This window comes from Bubalus bubalis, chromosome 22 (assembly GCF_019923935.1).
Source record: "Bubalus bubalis isolate 160015118507 breed Murrah chromosome 22, NDDB_SH_1, whole genome shotgun sequence".
Classification (NCBI taxonomy): domain Eukaryota; kingdom Metazoa; phylum Chordata; class Mammalia; order Artiodactyla; family Bovidae; genus Bubalus; species Bubalus bubalis.
Window position 1 is genome coordinate 20,109,681 of NC_059178.1, and position 20,095 is coordinate 20,129,775.

The following is a 20,095-nucleotide window of genomic DNA, read 5'->3' on the forward strand; positions in this document are numbered from 1 at the left end:
GTCAGGTGGCTGGAGCCGGCTGGCTTGGAAACGGCAGTCCAGGTTAGCCACTCGGTCAAGCGGTTGACCCTATGATAGCTGAAGGCCAGGCCATGTTCAATATGTGTCCGATTTGTAACCCTGGACTCTAAGGTGTGGATCATGGCTGACAAAATCCTCAGCAGCCCCGAATGTGCTTTCCAAGCAGCTTCTTCTGACTCTCAAGCTTCAGTGGAGAGAAAGGCCAGCCCCTCCTTCCCAATGACAAGCACGGGTCTAGACTGATCGAGCACGCAGGGCAGATGGCGCAGGAGGTGCGGCTTGTCCGTGGCCCGGCCCAGCCCACAGCCACTCCCACCCTTTCTAGGATGGCTTCCTGCCTGGGTGTCGCCATTCAGTGAGAAGTGAAAGAGTGAATGAGACCAGCGAGATGTGACGACAGAGGCTGGAACTGCGGTGGCATCGTCAGGAGAGAAGTCAGAACCTACCGTCCTGAAACATCGCCAAATGGCCATGAACCTCCCTCCCAGTGATCATGAGCCTTCATGCCAAGCGTTTGCTCATTTCTAAACCATGGGCAGGAATTTTAACAAGGACTGTCCACCCTGTTTAATCGCCTTCCAGGGAAGCGGCTGGAGGCTTCCTGGTGGCTCACTCCTGGGTTTCACATGTTTAAAGTACATCATGTGTTTAAAGCACGTCATGTGTGTTCAAACATTACATGTGCTCATTCATCACGTGTGTTCATCTCAGGTGGGAATTTTCAGCAGGACTTTCTTCACTTTACATCATGTCAAAATGTAAACATTTATAGGGAAAGGAAAACTCATTGAAGACTGACAAATGCTGGTGATACTGCAGGTCAGGAGGCAACTGGCAGGGAGAGGCTCAAAGTTCCCGTGGGTGACCTGAGAGTCAAATCATGTTCCCTGGGCACTGAGTGGACCCCAGGGTCCCCGGGCGCCGGGAGGCTCCAGCCAAGAGCCCCGTGAGTCACCGCAGGCCTTCGGGATTCCTAAAGGCGGGCAAACAGAGGGCTATTCTTCCTCCTGTTTTTGTTGGACGCCCAAGTGTCTCCGAAAACGGACACGTATCTCGGAGCAGATTAACGCGAAGAAAAAGTCAGGATTGGGGAGAGAAAACAGAGAGGCTGTGTAGCTGATGCTCTGCGGCCGCTCCAGGGCTCAGCCTGACATGCTCCCGGGCACCGGGGACTCCAAGGCCAGGGTTGCCAGGCTCTGGAGGGAGTGGAGGGGGACCCAAGGAGACCCCAGGACAGCCAGCACAGCTGCCAAAGCCGCATGGAGGCCCGGGACCCAGAGCTGACCGCCCAGCCCTGCCCCTCCCAGCGCCGCTCCGCCATCCAGCCTGTTCCAGTTTCTTCTCTGAAGGAGGCTCTTTGATGGAGCCTCATTCTGTGCTCAGTGACATGAAAGAGATGCTGGAGCTGATTATCAAAGGCTCCTCCACACGCCAGCGGTGGGGCCTGGGGCGTGTAACCTTATCTCTTCCTCCACGTCTGCATCCTCCCGCCAGGCCAGCCGACACACAGCTTTTCCCTCCTGAGCCCCCATCAGATGTTCCTCTGAGTGGGGATGTGAATTCATACCTTAAGCTTGTAGGGCACGGTCAGGTGAACAAGCCCCACAGAGCTAAAGGCACGGACGCTGAGCGGAAGCTGACCATGACCCCAGGTCTGGCTGTAGGATCCTCTCTGCCTACGGTGGCCACGTGGCGTCCAGACCTCCTTCTCTGCCAGCCCCTCCCCCAGAAAAAGCCCCTACCTGATCTCCAGGAAACCCAGTCCCTGGGAAACCCCGTCCACTCAGACACCGGAGAAGGCAGGGTATAGCAGCAGGGGTGACACAAATCAGCACAGTGACCGTGCAACTGGGTGCAACCGTGAAAGTCATCTTAGGATGTCTACTTCCATGGAAAACGCTCATCCTGTAGTCCTGAGGGAAAGCCGGGGATCTTAACAGCACGGGTGGAGTGACTTAAGTTTTGTAAAAATAAAACAAGTTGAGTCCACAAAGGAAGCCTGAGACTAGTGATTCCAGCCACAGCTGTGGTCATGACGGAGAAAAGGGCCTGGATGGACTTTCCTTCTGTCTTCCTTTGCTTATGCATATCCCCTAACTTGTCCATAAAATGCATCATTTCCTAAAGTTATCCAAGTTCAGGATTTAACCCTACAAACCTGCCGAGTCCAGGGCCGCCCTCTCCCCTCTCCCCCCTCTCCTTCCCCTGCATGGGGCCACCCCTGCCCCCCTCACACACACCATCCAGGTTCCCCAGAGGCCCCCCTGGGCCCGTAGCATCCACTGGACACTGGGTAGCACTGTCTGGCTCCTCTGCGCCAAGGGGGTCAGGTCAAAGCAGAGAGGCCCCCATCGTGGGCCCAGGGCTCTGCATTCGTCCACTAGACCCCCCAGCTCTCTGAGTACTTCAGAGGCTCACAGGCCTGCCCTGCTGCCTGGAACCATCCAGGCACCCACGGGGTCGGGGTGGGGACACCCCACCCCTCACTCAGAGGCCAGGCGTCCGTTGCTCTCTACTGCCCCCAGGTGGCCGAGAGCAGAGCCCTGGAGTGCAGGCCCCCACCTGCCCCTGAGCTGTCCACATCCCTTTAGATGGTCAGCCATGCCTGGACAGACCACAGGCCAAGCTCACAACCGCACACCACGCAGCCAAGGGTTGGTCCTTTGATTGCTTCTCCCCAGGAAGCCCCCCGTGAAGGAGAGCAGGAGGCCGGGACTGGTGCTGCCCTCCCACGGTGGGCAGGCCCTGCCGGGAACTGAGCTTCGTGAGGAAGACAGAGATGCACACGGTCCTACCTGCCAGGGTGTGGCGAGAGATGTGCCTGGCAGTGTGGGGCTCTTTCACAGACGGAGTCTGCCCTGCTCCCCACCAAACAGGGCCACCAGATGGGATGCAGACACCCACAGGAGTGGAGCTCAGGTTCACAACCAACAATGCTTTGGTATAAGCACATCTCATATGTTTCATGGGATATACTTGTCCTAAAAACTTTTCATCATTCATCTGAAATCAATGTATCTGGGCATTTGGTCTGGGGGAGTTTTGTTTGTCTTTATTGGTTTGGGGAGTTTGTTTCTTTGTTTCTAAATCCGGTAGCCCTCTTCCCACATCAGCATCCCCACCTTAACAGGACTCACGCCCTGAAATGCCCGCCCCTGAGTCTGTCCCCCAGCAGCACGATCATGTAGTGACACGTGACAGGCCTGTCCTGACAAGGGAAGCCAAGCAAGTTCAGAACCTCCGGCTAGAGGTGGCCGCTCCCGGGGCTCCTTCTGCTCAAGCGGTCACCTTAGGACAAGGGCTCTAGCTGCCTTGGGAGTGGCCACTTCTCTCATCCCAGCTGATAATTTTTTCAAAGTCAGAGATGAAAAGCACTTTTAAGGCCCCAGCATCTCCCTAATGTCTGTTACTCATTCTCTTTGACCTTGATTTGTCTCAATCTCGTATAAGGGCTCAGGCATGCCTGTGACTATCTGATTTGTATTCTAAGCTGATTACACTGTGGAGCTGGCATTTCCCTCTAGATAAGAGCGAGAACACCCACATTTGTTTCCAAAGGCCTCTGCCATGCATCCCGTCATGTTATCTTTCTGCACTGGAAGACAAACAGAGCAGCAGCCCCCACGCCCCACGGAGACCTGTTGGAATTACCTGGAGGTGCCGGGGTGGATAGGGCTTCCCAGGTGGTGCTGGTAGTAAAGAACCTGGCTGCCAATGCAGGAGACGTAAGAGACGTAGGTTTGATTCCTGGATTGGGAGGATCCCCTGGAGGAGGGCATGGCAACCCACTCCAGTATTCTTGCCTGGAGAATCCCATGGACAGAGCCTGGTGGGCTACAGTCCGTAGGGTCGCAAAGAGTCAGACACGACTGAAACAAGTGAGCACAGCACCGCACAGCAATCTCATCATGTTCTTCCTTTAATTCAACTAAGCACCTCTGGGGTACCATATACATGGTTAGGAAGACAGTGAGTAGGTGAATAAGAAGGTAGATAGGTAAGTAAGTAGGTTGGCAGGTAGTTAAGTAGGAAGGCAGGTGGGTAGGTAATTAAGAAGGTAAGCAGGTAGGCAGGTGGGTAGGTAAGTAGGAAAAAGAACACATGCACACATAGCCATGAACATTTGAGACAACTTAGAAAATTAACCACAATATGTTTTTTGTCATTTAGTCATTAAGACATGTTGTTGAGTCATGTCTGACTCTTTGCGACCCCGTGGACTATAGCCCACCAGGCTCCTCTGTCCATGGAATTCTCCAGGCAAGAATACTGGAGAGGGTTGCCATTTCCTTCTCCAGGGGATCTTCTTGGATGTATACACAATATACAACAGAAAAACAAATAGTAAAATTAGAGTCAAAGTCTGATTGAAGAGCAGACAGACATACAGCACCAGGCACTGGGGCGTGGGGAGGCAGCCGCTGGGGACCCAGTCCCGAGTGCCCTGTGACAATGCAGGATCTACTTGTCACTGTTAGGTGAACAGAAGATTCATCTCGGGAGCAAAGCTTTCTCTGCTCTGCAAGTTCTTAAGTAAACCTTCGTGTACTTTGGGTAATGCGATCAAGTCCTTCTCTTTGCTTTTCTGAAAGACCCCGGTTTGTTCTTCAAACGTGCATTTCTGCATCAGCTGCCCTCTGTGAAAACTGAAGATGTGACATTAAATCTTAATTCAACAACTGCTTTTCTGTGGGGAGCTAAAGTAACAAGGTCCAGGCACATGGCTCTTGAATGCTCTAACTCAGTCACGCGCACAGGTCTTGTGCTCTGCTTTCTGTCTTTGAGTATCTAACCCCAGAGACAGGAAGAGCTCTCAGTGCCTGGGCATCTGACACCCCATAAACATCCCAGCTAGGAGCTGCAGATGCACTGGACTCCGATACCCAGGAGTTGGGACACCAGGCAGAGAGAAAAGGTGACAATCAAGGGAGAAAATAATAGGCTATAAATGGAAGATTCTTGATAAGATCGTGTGTTTACAGTCCCCGTGGACGAACACAGACACAGTCCAAGTGCCAATGTCAGCTCCTTGCAGGCTTGCACTCTCACATCTACTCAGCAGTTTCTGCATTAACCATACCTCTCATCTCTGAGTGTTACGTTCAGCTGGTTTACCTTATAGAGCTTCTTGGGTCCTTGTCTGTTTTCCCTTATTCTCTGCCACCTGCCTGCTCATTCTGACATGTCTTCATTCCATGGAAACACAAATCCTTTCCAATTCTAGCCGCAAACCAGACCTGCAGGTGTGGTCTCTGAAAGAATAAATGAGGAGAGAAGGTGAAAATTGAGTCATGCTTGAATAAATGTATATCCAGTCCGGAAAATGTCTATTGAGCTCTGTGTCTGCCAGGAACCGTGCTGGGATTGAGCTTTCAGAGCTGAGAAAGGCAAATCCTGCCCACCAGGGAGCTCACTAGTGAACAGAGGAGCGTGTGCTGTGGATCCATGATCTGAGACAGGAAATCAAGCCAGTCAGCAAACCCATCTGCCTCTCTGCATTGAGGTTCTGTGACAGAGGAGTGACTGGAAAGACTTGCTGACTGCAGAGGAGGAGTAGTGATGCAGAAGGACAGGACTGCCTACCCCAGCGTCCCACACCTCAGTTCCTGGCTGAGTTAGTCTTCTGTGTATTTATAGTAATTCATATTCTACAAAAGGTTACTTCACTCAGTACACTGAAACATCTGATCAGCCCTGAACTTCCCTTCTGGTCTCTAGGTTGAGCATTAGGCTGATTGAAGCATCTTATGATTGCATCAACTGTATAATATCACCCTTTCCCATCTTTTCATTCCACACTGCAAAAGTCTTAATGGCTTTATTTGCTCATCTTGGGCCCTTTGCCCATCCACAAGTCTAAAATACATCATAAACACTGTGAGACATCTTAAATATTTTAAGTCATAGTTGATATTTTCAAGATGACTCGGCCTTTAGATACTTTTATTTCAGGGACTTTTTTCATTGTTGGTCACATCCTCTTGAGATGCAAGCATGTAACTAACTATAGCTCATTATCATAAGAGGGGCAAGCTTCAAAGAAACATCTAATCATTCACATCAAGTTCTCAGTTTTTCCTTGACAGACTTATCTATCGATGCCAGACTTAACTAAGCCCTAGTGTCTCCCAGGCTCAAGGAGATCTTGCCTGGAGGAATCTCCCAGAACACAGCCACTTTCAAGTATTTCTGGGATGTTTTAGAGGTGAAGACAGTCTTGCATTAAATCAGCAGCAGGCAAACTTTTTATCACAGCCAGGCAAAAGCTTCTGACTTCACAGCCAGACGAATGCTTCTGACTGCTGTTTCATAGCATAATCTCTGTTTTCTGTAGCTCTTCCCAGAGATCAGAAACCAAAAACCGTATCACGCTTTTGTTACTGTCACCTCTGCAGGAGTTCTTTGCGTCTTTCTCCTGCAGAGGCCCTGACCTACCAGGTGAGAAGTTCCAGGGTCTCTCTTCATCGCTGGGCCGAGCGCTCGCATCTTCGCATGCAGTGATCCAACTGTCTTCCTGGCAATCAGGAACGAGTCTATCCCAGCCTTCTTCATCAGGGAGCATTTATGGAGGAATTCCCACAGACAAAGCTGCACTGATCCTGGCGTACATGTTGGTCAAAGCGAGCCCTAGAACAAGACACACAGAGGGTGACAGTAGCCCATGGGCTCAATGACCACCAGGGGCCAGATGCCAGGACACCAAGGAGGCGGCGACCACTCTATCCTGAGGACTTGGCAGGAGCCTCGGAGATGGTGACCTTTGAACAGGACTTAAAAGGTCAATAGTCATTCCCCAAGCAGAAGAGAAAGGGCCTGAGGCATTCCAGATGGGAAATGTCATGTGCTCATGTGCCAGCTAGAAAAATACAGATGGAGAAACACGATCCTTTCTGTTGTGGACGTAATAAGGATGAGCGTGTGCAGGGCCTGGAGGTGGGAGCATCCAGCGAGGAGTCTGAAACTGGAGGCTGGAGCTCAGGAAAGGTGCTGAAGCCACGGCAAGGCTGCTCTCAGCCAGGATGAGGGAGTAGACAGAGAAAAGGAGGTGGCTCGAGGCAATAAGCATAGAGCCGGGGGTATTTCTCTTTTCTGAAAAAACTACAGAGAGCTGGACAAGAGACTCGCCAACAGAGCCCAGAACACAATCCCACCCTCCCGTTGCCCATGCCCACGGAGGGCTGCTGCCTTGGACTCTCCCATCAAGCGGACAGATGTGGACCCTTTATTGGCTTCAGTAGCCCAAACTCCATCCTCTATTTTCCATTCATTCTAACTCCCTCGACTGCTTTTTCTTCTGCATTGTCCCATGTTTATAAATGGATGCAAAATAATTTGCAGAATAAGAAAGTTTATAAATAAAACCCCTCTATAGCCTCCCAATAAATTCTTTTTTTTTGGCTGAAGTTAGCCAAAACTGGTTTGTGTTGCTTGCTACCAAAGAACACTTAATCACCCTGCATCTGATCACACTGTCCTGGCCACCCCACAGATTGTCCTGAGGACAAATAGACCAACGAGTATGAGAGTGTTTTGCTGGCCATAAAGCTCTGGACGGGGTTTGGCATCTTCACCACGTGGATTCAAAGTCACAGAGAGAACAGGCCAGGAACACAAGTCCTAGAGGCTGGGAAATTCCCACTGCATTGGTCTCATGGAGTTTAGAATCCATCGCGCCAAGGTAGCCCAACACCCAGAGAGAACGATGTGCATGGCGCGCTGCAGATGTGCTTTCCATGGGCCCCGAGCACCTGGCCAGCAGCACCAGCACTGCCCACTGCAAGCAGGCATCACAGGCTGGGTTTGTGGTTCACAGATTCGGTGGGTTAAATCCTCTGTGCCTCAGAAACCAGCTAAACAAACAAAGGAGCGCATGACGTCAGTGCCTGCTTTGCCTTCTGAAGACCAGGAACGGGCAGAATGATTCTGGGGTTATAATTAGCTCCATTGAGATGCTTTGCAAAATGCCCAGCGGTTTTGATGCGAACCATCCAGCCTGCTGTTTCCTTGGTTTCCTATTGTGGCTCTTTCCAGCCATAATACATGAGCCCAGAACACTGTTTGTTCTCTTAAAAGAAAGGGCTTGCCTTGAGAGTAGGGCTTCCCTCGTAGCTCCAGTTGGTAAAAAATCTGCTTGCAGTGCAGGAAACCAGGATTCGATTTCTGGGTCAGAAAGATCCCTGGATCCTGGAAATGGCAAGATCCATCCATCAAGGAAATGGCAACCCGCTCCAGTATTCTTGTCTGAAGAATCCCATGGACAGAGGAGCCTGGCAGGCTACAGTCCATGGTGTCTCAAAGAGTCGGACATGACTTAGTGACTAAACCACCACCACGGTGAGAGCTCAGGGTGGGCTCTGTCTGCTCAGCCAGTTGATGACTTCTAAACACCCAGTCGGGAGGTAAGTGCTTATCCCACTGGTCTTTGTTGTACACTGTCAAGAGGAATTTTAAATCCTAAAGTGAACAGAAATGAAATACACAAGCCAGTCTCGCCCCTCAGTTTTTAGTGCAGAAGAAGCACAGCTTTCCTTGACTTGGTGTCCAGTGTGTGCAAGATACTATGCACGGACCTCCCTGGTGCCTCAGTGGTTAAGAATCCACCTGCCAATGCAGGAGATGCAGGTTTGATCCCTGGTTCAGGAAGATCCCACATACTGTGGAGTAACTAAGCCCTCAAGCTACAACTACTGAGCCTGTGCTCTGGAACCCGGGAGCCGTAACTACTGCGCCCACGTGCCACAACTTCTAAAGGGTTGTCCATAGAAACCAAGGCCTCCCTGCAGAGTTTGAGAGGAAGAGCTATGGTGACTATGGAGCGCCAGGCACTGGAAGCTGCAGCCTAGTCCTGGAGATGGTCCTTGTGCGGCCTCTGCCCAGGGAAACCTCAGGGAGGGCACTGCACACGGGGTCATGGGGCAGTAGGGGTTTGCCGGCCCCCCGAGGGGCAGTCATCATTCGCCCAGGAAGGGTCTGCTCTGCACCTGCCATCCTGCTGCTGGTGGCGGGGAGGTGAGAACCCTAGGTGCACCCCGCCATCCGAGAGCAGTGCCCAGGAGGCAGGCGAGTGTGGTCTGAGCTGCAGAGGGGACCCCGGGTCCTCAGACCTTCGGGGTTAGCAGACCCACTCGTATGGTGCTGGTGAAACTCATTTTAATCTCCGCAGCGTGATCACTGCAGTGCCTTAGATGCAATGACACATCTCAGAACCTCACTCAGAAGAGTTTCAGAGCCTCTCCCTCCATTTGCCTGCTACACCTTAACAGATGGTCGATTAGGTATCCACCCAGGTCAACTTTACTCTAACCTGGGCAGGACGTGCGGGAGGCTCTGAGCTGCACCCTCCATGGGCTGAGACATCACAGAACCTCCCCAAAGAAAGCTCTGGATGACACAGAGCAGCCATAGAGCAGCTAAGGGGCAGAAGGAAAAAGACACCACTCAAGAAAGAACCTTTCTTGTTGACTCAGGACCAGAGCAATTCATTTGTTCGAGGATTTCATTTTTCACGAGTTACATCAGTCACGATTTCCGAACACACAGTGTGTGCCCACACGTGTCAGAACCACGGATGTGCTTGCAGATGGGACCAGAGAGAGCACTAGGTGGGCTTTGGACACCCCAGTTTTGAGGAACAGCAGCCATACTGATGCTCCAACCCAGGGAACATCCCCAGGCCCCAATTCCTTTTAATTCCCTTTTCAGTCCAGTGTTCAAGGCCCTGTGGTCACCAGTGCTCTTGGAAGTTCTGCCTTGGAGGCTCTGGGAGCAAGAGCCAAAGCCCATCCATCCCCCACTCCCCCAAGCTGGCAGGATCACCCGCTGTGGTCTCCAACCACATTTGCACAAACCATCATTTTCTTGGATTTCTAGGTTCTGTTCTCATGCACAGGCCAGGCTTGGGAAGTTGTGCAAAGCTCAGGAAGTGAATTCCTCATAAGAAAATGATTTATAACATGACCGCTCTAGGGCTACGCGCGGTCAGAATAAGTCCAGCTCAACTTCTCCCCAAGTTCATCAATTATTTCTCCCTCAGCCCCTCCTTGTCCGTCCCACCACACACATGTGCACATTCATGCACACACAGCACACACACTGCCCTCAGCTCACTTGAGTCATGCCCCTGTTTTCACGTCTGTGTCTCCCTCACTGGCCAGCCATGCCCCGGGACTGTGACCCAGCTGGGAACCCTGGTCTCAAACGTCAGCCTGGAGAGTGACCCCCGCTGAGGGTCTTCAGACACCTGTTGTCCCTTTGTTGGCAGCTTATCCACACCAGCCAGAGTCTCAGAGCCTTTCTAGAAGGTCCTGCCCACCCCAAGGGGATGGTGAATGATAAGAAAGGCAAGTACCAAGCAGGCTCATATGTCGTCCTCACCCTCAGACCAGAACAGCGTCCTTTGGGCATCCCAGTGCCCACCGAGAGCCCAGTGGGACCCAGTGAGGCAGCTGACATCCAGCCTTGGGAGTGTGGGCGCCATGATCCTCGGAGCAGCGGCGGGTTGGTGTGAGGAGGCCCCTGGGTAGCTGATACTCTTTCCCTCCAAGCGGCCCGGAGACCTGTTTTAAGCAGGTGGAGGAATGCGGGGTGGGGGTGTGATCTGTAGTTTCCCGGTCACCCCTTCTTCTCTGGGGGCCTTCAGAAACATGGCCTTAACACACAGCCTTCAGAGACATTTCTAACCAGTTGCCCTGGGCCCCACCAGGGTGACTGGCACCTACCCTCTGTTTCTCTTGAAGAAACAAAAGCAGGAGGACTTGCCTTCAGGGTTTGAATAGCCTGCTTTCTGGCCCCAGATCAGAAACTTGGAATGACTGGGCTGTCACTTTGCTCCCGTGTGTTAGGTTCCTTGGAGGCGGCCTGGACCTGTCTCCTCGCTGTCGGCCCAGACAGAGGGCTGGCTCAGCCTCTCCCAGAACACGCATGGGTTTGCACAGCAGTGTCAGAGGAGGGAAACGAATCCTGTGTTCTGTGGTCCCTACCAACTTCTTGATGATCAGCAAAAGTCATGGACAATTAACCATCCACTCCCAGGGACATGCTTGACATGGACAGGGGCGTGGACAGGGTCACCAAGGCAGGCACGCCTCCAGGGCGTCAAACCACAGGGAGAATCCAGGGTCATACAGGGTGTGGGCTCTGGGCACAGATGGAGCCAAGTCCCGCTCCAGTTGTTCCCAGTGGCTCTTACGGGTCACCCAGGAGCTTGACTCCTCCTGACACACTTACCAAATTTCACTCAAACTCATAAAGAATACAGATTTGTCCATTTGAAAATCATAAAAATCTCCCAGCTGGAGAAGACTTTAAAGTCACTTATTTCAACCTTTTTTGTGACCCTCGCACCACAGGTAGGTACGCAATCTCCCCATCAGGGGGTCCTCGCCCCCCAGGGGCTCGACTGGAGGGTCCCTTCATGCTGAGCCCCACTCCCCCACAGCGTGTCCTGGCCCAGCCTCATGGGAACAGCACGTACACCGTCCAGGGGCTCATCAGCTCTCTTAGCCAGGTGTGTGTCCCCTCCCCCATTTCTCATACAGCATGGGTGCGGGCCCACAAGGCCCCAGCTCTCGTCTTGGCAAAGCTCCCCATCCGATGTGACCCTGATGTGGAGAGAGGTGCCCCTTGCAGGACCAGTCGCACTGCTCAATGGTCCAGCAAAGCCTGAGTGGGATGAGCCCTCGTGTCTTCAACACTGCCCTTCTATTAACGCAGTGGCAGCTCAGATTCCCGGCAGGCACGACCCTCCAGGACTGAGGATTAACTTCATCCTCAACCAGCTTGCAGCCCGTCCCAGCCCATCTCAGCCCGTCTCAGCCTGTGCCCACTTGCTCCCATCACCCTTCCCCAAGCTTCTACAATTCACTTCCTGGACCCAAGAGCCAGGCCTTTTGTTTGCTGGGCATTTTAATTTAGAAGTAGACAGCTAAACCACAAATCAAAATCAGGGCACACCCACCTACATCCTTCGAAAGTTGCCTGAGAACATCCAACAAACAAGATCCAACAGGAGAGTAAGAATGGTCGAGCTGACCTGAAGCCCAGCCCTCATCTCCTCTGGACACTTGATGCCCTATCCATTTTAGCCGGTGATTCATTCAAGCCCTGCAGGGTCCAGTGGCCTCGAGGGATGAAGGCATCTATTAAAGCAAATGTTCTGATGTCGAGAGCCACAGGGCCTTTCCCTCTCTTCGGCCCGTGGAACACAGCCGGGGCTGGGGCCAGCAGAGGGGCCCAGCGAAGTTGAGCCTCCTGGTCCCAAAGGGGCTGCCAGAGAGCCAAGCAAACCAGTGCTCTCCCACCTGGCCCACCATGCGGGCTACCTGGCACCCAGGGCTGGGTGCCCCCACTAGACTCCGCCAACAGCAAGCACCAGTGCCACCTCTGGGGTCCCCACCACTGTAGTGGGGTGTGCCAAGCTTCCCTCTTGTTTCCCTTGAGTCTCAGTCTCTGAACAGCACTGGTAGAAGGAAAGGAAGAGAAGGGAGGATGAACAAGGCAAAGATGGAGAGACACAAGATGAGTCCTGGGCCTCTTTGAAAACCTGGACAGAACTCTGCACTCTGATGTTTTGCAGGAAAGCAGACTCTAAGAGGAACAGTGGGCACTGACCTCCCTGCTTGGAGAGAAAAGAAATTTGTCCTTCCAGCCTGCATGGAGAAAGGGGGGCTTCCCCAGTGCACCCAAGCCACCAGCCAGGGTCACACCCTGGACACAGAGTCCAGAAGGAGGGCTGGCCTCGAATTCCCTAACAGCAGTGACCCTGGGCGAAGGCCCTTCCCGCTGGGGATGTGGGGTCTCGTCCACTGAGGGGTGACCCCGAGCGCTGGCCGGCTACCCCGGGGCCTAGAGACTGAGCACAGAGGATCACCCTCCCCGCGGGCGGTCTTTGCTCCTCCTGGCTCATAAATCACGCTTCATTACCAGCCCACGAGTTCTCCTGGGGACCGACTTCTTTGACTCCGCTTTTGGTTGAAAGGAAAACGGAGTGCAGCAAGAAGCACGACTCAAGCTTTTCCCCAAACGTTTCCAAGACGCTGTTGGTATGGTTCCTCTGATGTGGGGGCTGTGCTGGCCAGAGGCACCCACTCCGCTCACACGCAGCTGGGGAGCAGAAACACTACTGGAGCATCTCCGTTATTCAGCAGGGCTTTCTGTGGTGTCTCAGTTTTTAACTGCTGTTTCCTTTGGAAATGCTCAGAGCAAAGACATCTGTTTCCTTTCATTGGGATTTTTATGTTCTTCCAGCCAAAAAAGGAGAGGACAGAGTTCATTAATTCAGCCTAGTAATAATTACAGTGTCCACATAAATTCTGTTGGGTTTGGTGCTTTCAAATATTGAAGCCTCCACCCCCTCCTCCCCTCCTGCTTTCTCAGTTGAGAGGTGAAGATGACAAGAAAACCGGGACGACCCTGGAGGTCTTGCCAGCCATAAGGAACTTGCCACCAGCTCTCCAGGAGCACGGTGACGTCCCCAAGACCCCCAGACAGCATAAGGACATGGTGGGCCCAATTCCGTGGACACAAGGAGATTCAGACCGCCCCACGTTTTATTTGTTGAAAAAGTAAAAATCTGCCCCAGAGAAGAGAGGGCAGAAGGAGGCGGGGCCAGGACGTGAAAGCCCACATAAGTTAAGAAACTTGGACTTCTTCCTTAAAGCATGGGCTCTCAACTCCTCAGAGGTCAGGACTGTGTCATACATAGCTCCTGTCGTCCAGGTTCTAAGCCTGGTGTGGAGCCCACAGTCCAAGCTCTGCACATCCCAATGAGTTGAGGTGATTGATGGATTTTAATTCAGTACCACTGCTCCTCAGGTAAAAATGAAAACTGATGGTGTTTGATAATGACACCAGGAAGCCTGATTCTCTGGGACCTCAGAAGCTTCACAAACTCTCAACATGTGCAGCTTTTGTACCAAACAACCTAATTAGTTTTTTCACAAAATCATCTGGGTATGTATTCGGCACGCTTCTCAGGAGAGCTCCTGCAGACTCTATAGGAGGCAGGTTCATTGACCATCATGGTTAGGCAAAGCCAGCAGCAGTCTGGCCCTTGAGGTCAGCAGGCAGGCGTCAGCCGGAGCCTCCCTGCCTGCCCTCCTCCAGCAGCTGCAGCGGAGCCAGAAGAACAAGCTTCCTTATTTTGTTCCTGTTGCTCATGACGTCGAAGCTCCTACGTTCATGCGCTGTGCCCCCGCCTAATGGGAGGCGTGCAGAGGGCAGTCTGCACGCCCAACTGCCCAGCTCCCCTGCTAACCAACTGACTGCGAGAGCCCTGTGCTCACCTAAAACATGCAAGAATGATCACGTGGGGTCAAACTAAAAAGCTTCTGCACAGCAAAGAAAGCCATCAACAAAAAGAGAAGGCAACCTATGGAATAAGAGAAAATGTCTGCACATCATATATATGATAAGGGGTTAATATAAAAAAAAATATTAAAAAACTCAAACAACTGGAAAGCGAACAAACAGGGAGCTCCCTGGCGGCCTAGTGGCCAGGATTCAGAGCCTTCAATGCTGCAGGCCGGGCTCAACCCGGGTTAGGGAACCAAGATCCCACAGGCCACGAGGTGTGGCCAAATATATATGCATGTACATATGGATCTCTATATATCCATATATATTTTCATATTGTTGTTCAGTCACTCAGCCGTATCTGACTCTTTGTAACTCCATGGACTGCAGCATGCCAGCTTCCCTGTCCTTTACCAGCTCCCAGAGTTTGCTCAAACTTTTGTCCATTGAGTCGATGAAAAGAGCAAACAATTCAATTTTCAAATGAGCAGAAGAATAGACATTTCCCCAAAGAAGACATACAAAAAATGGTCAACAGGCTTGTGAAATGAAAATCAAAACCACAATGAGATATCACCTCATACCTGTCAGGAGACTACCACCAAAGAGACAGTAATAAACGCTGGCGAGGGTGTGGCGAAAAGGGAACCCTGATACGGCGGTGGTGGGAATATAAATTGATGCAGCCACTGTGGAAAACGGTATGGAGGTTCCTCAAAACATTAAAAACAGAACTAGCATATGACCCTACAATTCCACTCCTGGGTTTGTATTCAAAGAAAATGAAAACACTAACCAGAAAAGGTGCCTGCACTCCAACGTTCACAGCAGCAGTATTGACAATAGCCAATACATGGCAATAACCTCAGTGTCCATCAACCAATAACTGGGTGTGTGAATACAAACACACACAGGCACTGGACTACTACTCAGCCACAGAGAAGAGAGAAACTTTGCCATTTGCAGCAACACGGATGGACCAGGAGGGTCTTCTGTGAGTAAAGTCAGACCCAGAAAGAAAGGCTGTATGTTTTATGTTTCAACCGCTGCCTTCTTTCATAAATTAAGTTTTACTGGAACAGGGCATGCTCCCTCAACTACATATTATCTATGGTGGCTCTTTGCTACAACGGATGTGTTGAGTAGTTGTGACAGAGACCACACATGTCCTGTAATATCTGAAATATTTACTATTTGGGCCCTTTGCAGGCAAACTTTTCCCAAAACCTCTGGTCAAAAGAGGTTATCTTCTCTGTGGTAACAAACAACTCCAAAATCTCAGTGGATTCACATACTGGGTCTGGATAAACCCCAGGCATGCTGTTCCCCATGGAAAATCATGTCTCAATCCCATGACTCTGCCACCACAACACAAAGCTTCCTGGATCACTGAGTAAGGAAGAACACATAGGCTTCTCACCTCCCCACCCGCACCACGACTCCACCCACAGAGCTTCAAGGCACCTGACCAGGATGGCTGGAAGCAGACAGAAACCAGGTATTGGTAGGAAGTATAATATCTACGAAACAGATTTTATTACATCTCAGTAATTTCTTTCCATTCGTATTAAAAAGTTTTTATTTGGTTGTTAAATTTTCAACATGTATTGAAAGATTCTTATGGGTTTTCTCCATAGGAAATGCAAAGTAATAAATTATGCTCATAACTTTTCTGTGGGGGACTCATTCATGTGTTACTGCAATAAAGTCTATTTAGTGAAATTTTTATGATGGTTGACTTTTATATATTAATATTTTATTTTTGCAGCTATATCCATGTGTGAGATTAGGCTGTTGTTTTCCCTTTTAGTACTACCTTTATCATATTTTATGCTGGGAAAATCTCAATCTCAGTATTCATTAAAATCACAAGGAGCTTTTGCAAAACACCAATGTCCATATGTTTTGGACAGTTAGGCACAATGAGGAGACAAGGGAATATGTCCCAAACAAAAGAACAAGACAAAACTTCAGGAAAAGAACTAAACAAAACAGAGATAAGCAATCTTCCAGGTAAAGGGTCAAGAGTAGGGACTTCCCTGGTGGTTGAGAGGCTGGGACTCCACGCTCCCAATGTGGGGGGCCAGGTTTCAGTCCCTGGTCAGGTAACTAAATCCCACAAGCTATGATTAAGATCTAGTGCAGTCAAATAAATAAAAATAAATATTAAAAAGTAACAGCAATAAAATTACTCACTGAACTCAGAAGAATGGAGGAACACATTGAGAACTTCAACAAAGAGATAAAATATTAAAAAGAACTGAATCAGAGCTGAAGAATACAATAACTAAAATTTTTAAAATATACTAGAGGAAACCAGGAGCAAATTAGATGATACAGAAGAATAGACTGGGGATCTGGAAGACAGTCTGGTAGAAATCACTCCCATCAGAACCAGCAAAAAAAAAAAAAAAAAAGAAGATAGTTTAAGAGACAACATCAGGCTTACAAACATTGCCATATAAGGGTCCCAGAGGGAGAAGAGAAAGATAAAGGAAAAGAAAACCCAGTGGGAGAAATAATAGCTGAAAACATTCCTAACCTACTGAAAAAAAGAGACATGCAGGTCCAGGAAGCACAAAGAGTCCCAAACAACCTGAACCAAAAGGCAAATTCCTTTAAAGGAGTAATAAATAGACTGATAGCTGACTTCTTACAGGACCAGTGAGAGCCAATGACAATGGAAGCATGTTTTTAAAGGACTGAAAGAAAATAACTGCAAACCTAGATGGTACACCCAGCAAAAATATCATCCCAGGATACAGATGAAATGATGACATTTTCAGATAAATTATTTAAAAGACAGGCTGTAGCAAGGGCAGGCTAGGACACATCAGTGCTCAGCAACACCATTCAAACACAGCAGAATCTACTGGGAAGCAGCAGACCCTGCCAATGGCAGTCAGGTTTCCCAGTTCCTCTCTGCCTGGTTTTGGAAGTAGAATGGACACCTTTGGTCAATTGTGAGGGGTGGGAAGGCTGGCAGGAGAAAAGGTCTATGATCCTCAGTCTTTACTTCATGGTCCCAAGACGACCACTTTGGTCCCAAAGCCAACCAAATTCACATTTCAATCTGGAAAACAGTATCAAGGAAAAAATGACATAAGCAAAAATAAGAAAATGAAATGTCCCAGTAGCTTCCAGCAGTCTCCCACTTACTTCTGACTGCTCATATCACGGGATCATCCCCCCCAACAAGCAGTGTCAATGTTTTTACCTGGAAAATGCCACCCCAAACAATGGCAGGGTCTGTGGATGCAGAAGGAAGGGAGTGATGTGGAGAAAAGGCAGGTGGGCCTTCACAGCTAAGTCAGTTTCACAGGAAATACACCATCCAAACTACGTCAAAACTCAATGGAATGCCTGCTTTGCAGTCAACATTTTCTTTAAGGTTACATTCTAGTCTCTGAAAGTCTGTGTGGCATCTTTTGGTTGGTTTGTTTCCTTTTTACAGATGCTTCCAGGCTGAATTTGTGGAACATGGTTTGGACACCACAAAGACTGTTTTATTCTTTACGGTCAATCAAAAATGTCTTCTTAGAAGTCAAAAAACATCATTAGAAATGGTATGCAAAGGAATAAATCTAAAACTGTTCCCCAAAAGTTAAAATCAGATTTTTTTTAATTGATAAGTGTCCTGAGGCATCATTCCTTTCCATTGAGGTAGGTCAAGGAAGTGTATTTATTCATCCTTAGGATAAACCATATACTGGCGATAATGAACTCCACCCATGCCTCACTCTCTGCACTGCCTAACGAGAAGCAGACGGTCCCAGCGGCCCCCGCCCTCTCCTTTCCCTTCAAGGCTGGCAGCTTCAGAAGGAGCTGCTCGTGGAGCAGGCCAATCATTCCCTTTGTCCTGGTGCACTGTGCCAGGCAGAGGGGAAGATGCCCCCTTCATCGTAGGGGAGACACTGCCATTCACTTCCAGACTGGCCATGGGACCAGAGCTACTCACCCAGAGGCATCGTCCCCTCTGCCCATGTGCCCAGGTGGAGGGTTTGCACAGATGAGGTCAGGGTCCAGGCTCCAAGGCCAGCTCCCCCGCCAGGACAGTACGTTCCTGACCATCAGCTTGTGACTGTGGAGGCACCCTCTTCAAAGACAATAGCTACACAACTCGGTGAGGAGCCGGCCACCCAGGCAGGTCCCCTTTCAGAAGGGCCGGGGTGACCCAGATAACTGACCCGCCGAGTGACCCACTCCTCTCTGCCTGCACCCCAGTTTCTACCCTTATGCTTTCAATTTGCCAATAATTGAAATAACGTACAAAACACAGAGCACCCCACCCGGGACCCTAATAAAGGCCGAGCCCCCGGTCCTCACTCCTTCCCTCCCTTAACCTTGACCTCAGTATGTGGTCAGGGTGTGCTGCACATCCTCCAGGACTGCTGAGTCATAAATCTTCTTTTTTCCAAAGTTTCCTGGCGCGTGTTGCTGAGGTGCATTCTGCAGTCATAAGACCCACGACGCCTGACCCAGCCACACCCTTGGACCCCGGTCAGGGAGATGCCTGTAGGGGCTGCTGCAGGTGGGATGATCGACATGAGCACCACAGGCAGTTCTGGCCAGGAGCATCACTGTCATAGACTGAGACTTTCAGGAAACACTCTGCTGTGAAGACGTGTGTGCAAGCCAAGTCACTTCAGTTGTGTCTGACTCCTTGCCAACCCATGGACTGCAACACAGGCTTCCCTGTCCTTCACCATCTCAGAGCTTATTCAAACTCATGTCTATTGAGTCAGTGATGCCATCCAACCATCTCATCCTCTGTCACCCCCTTCTCCTCCTACATTCAATTTTTCCTAGAATCAGAGTCTTTTCCAATGAGTCGGTTCTTTCCATCAGGTGACAAAGCATTAGAGCTTCAGCTTTAGCATCAGTCCTTCCAATGAATATTCAGGGTTGATTTCCTTTAGGATTGACTGGTTTGATCTTCTTGCAGTCCAAGGGACTCTCAAGAGTCTCTCCAGCACCACAGTTCAAAAGCATCAATTCTTCAGCACTCAGCCTCCTTTATGGTCCAGCTGCCACATTCCACATGACTACTGGAAAAACCATAGCTTTGACTATACAGACCTTTGTCAGCAAAGTGATGTCTCTGCCTAGGAGATTTACTTTTTAAATTTCTGTTGCTTTCAAGCCCGTGTTGAAGCTTTCCTCTTCCCTCGCCAAGGTTCAACCTGAAAGTCAGTACACAGGCCTCTTACACATTAGCTAGGTGGGCAGGGTGTGCACATGGAACCCAGAATTCAACCACTTCAATTGTTAACTTAAAAAGCTGCTCATCAAGAATCAGATAGAAAAGCACATAACGCCTTATGCAATTACCAGATATTGTAAAAAGTTAAAGCTTACGATGAAAGTCAGTAATGAAATTAAAGGTATTATTCTATAGCGTCTTTTCATTAAAGACATCACTAGCATTTACCCACATTATTGCTATAATTATCCCAATTTTATAATGGAAAAACAAACTTTACATCAGCTATCTGTTATCCTCTGAAGGAGAGGGGAGAAGTTTCGTATCTATCCTTAGAATCAAGACAAACGCTTCCTTCATTTGGTAACGACAGTTTGCATAATAAACATAAAATTCTGATTTGTTTGAGATGATAAACCAGCTCGCCTGGGTTGCCCGTCCCCCTCAAGACTTGAGACTGCACTGCCACCTGGTGGCAGAATTAAGTTTGACAACAATTCATTTGTGAGCTTTTGGGACAGCCTTTGGGAAAGACCAACATGCTGGTGAAGATTGAAGGCAAAAGGAGAAGAGGGAGAC

At 49.9% G+C, this 20,095-nt stretch overlaps 1 long non-coding RNA gene across 1 annotated transcript; it reads right to left on the bottom strand.

Annotated features, from left to right (window-relative positions):
* Nucleotides 1–3,830: 3,830 nt before the first annotated feature.
* Nucleotides 3,831–19,070, bottom strand: LOC102414608. Its single transcript, XR_328230.4, has 3 exons — nucleotides 6,457–19,070; nucleotides 5,137–5,273; nucleotides 3,831–4,667 (listed from the first exon to the last, which is right to left on the bottom strand). It is a non-coding gene; the product is annotated as an uncharacterized LOC102414608 (long non-coding RNA).
* Between the last annotated feature and the right edge of the window lie 1,025 nt (nucleotides 19,071–20,095).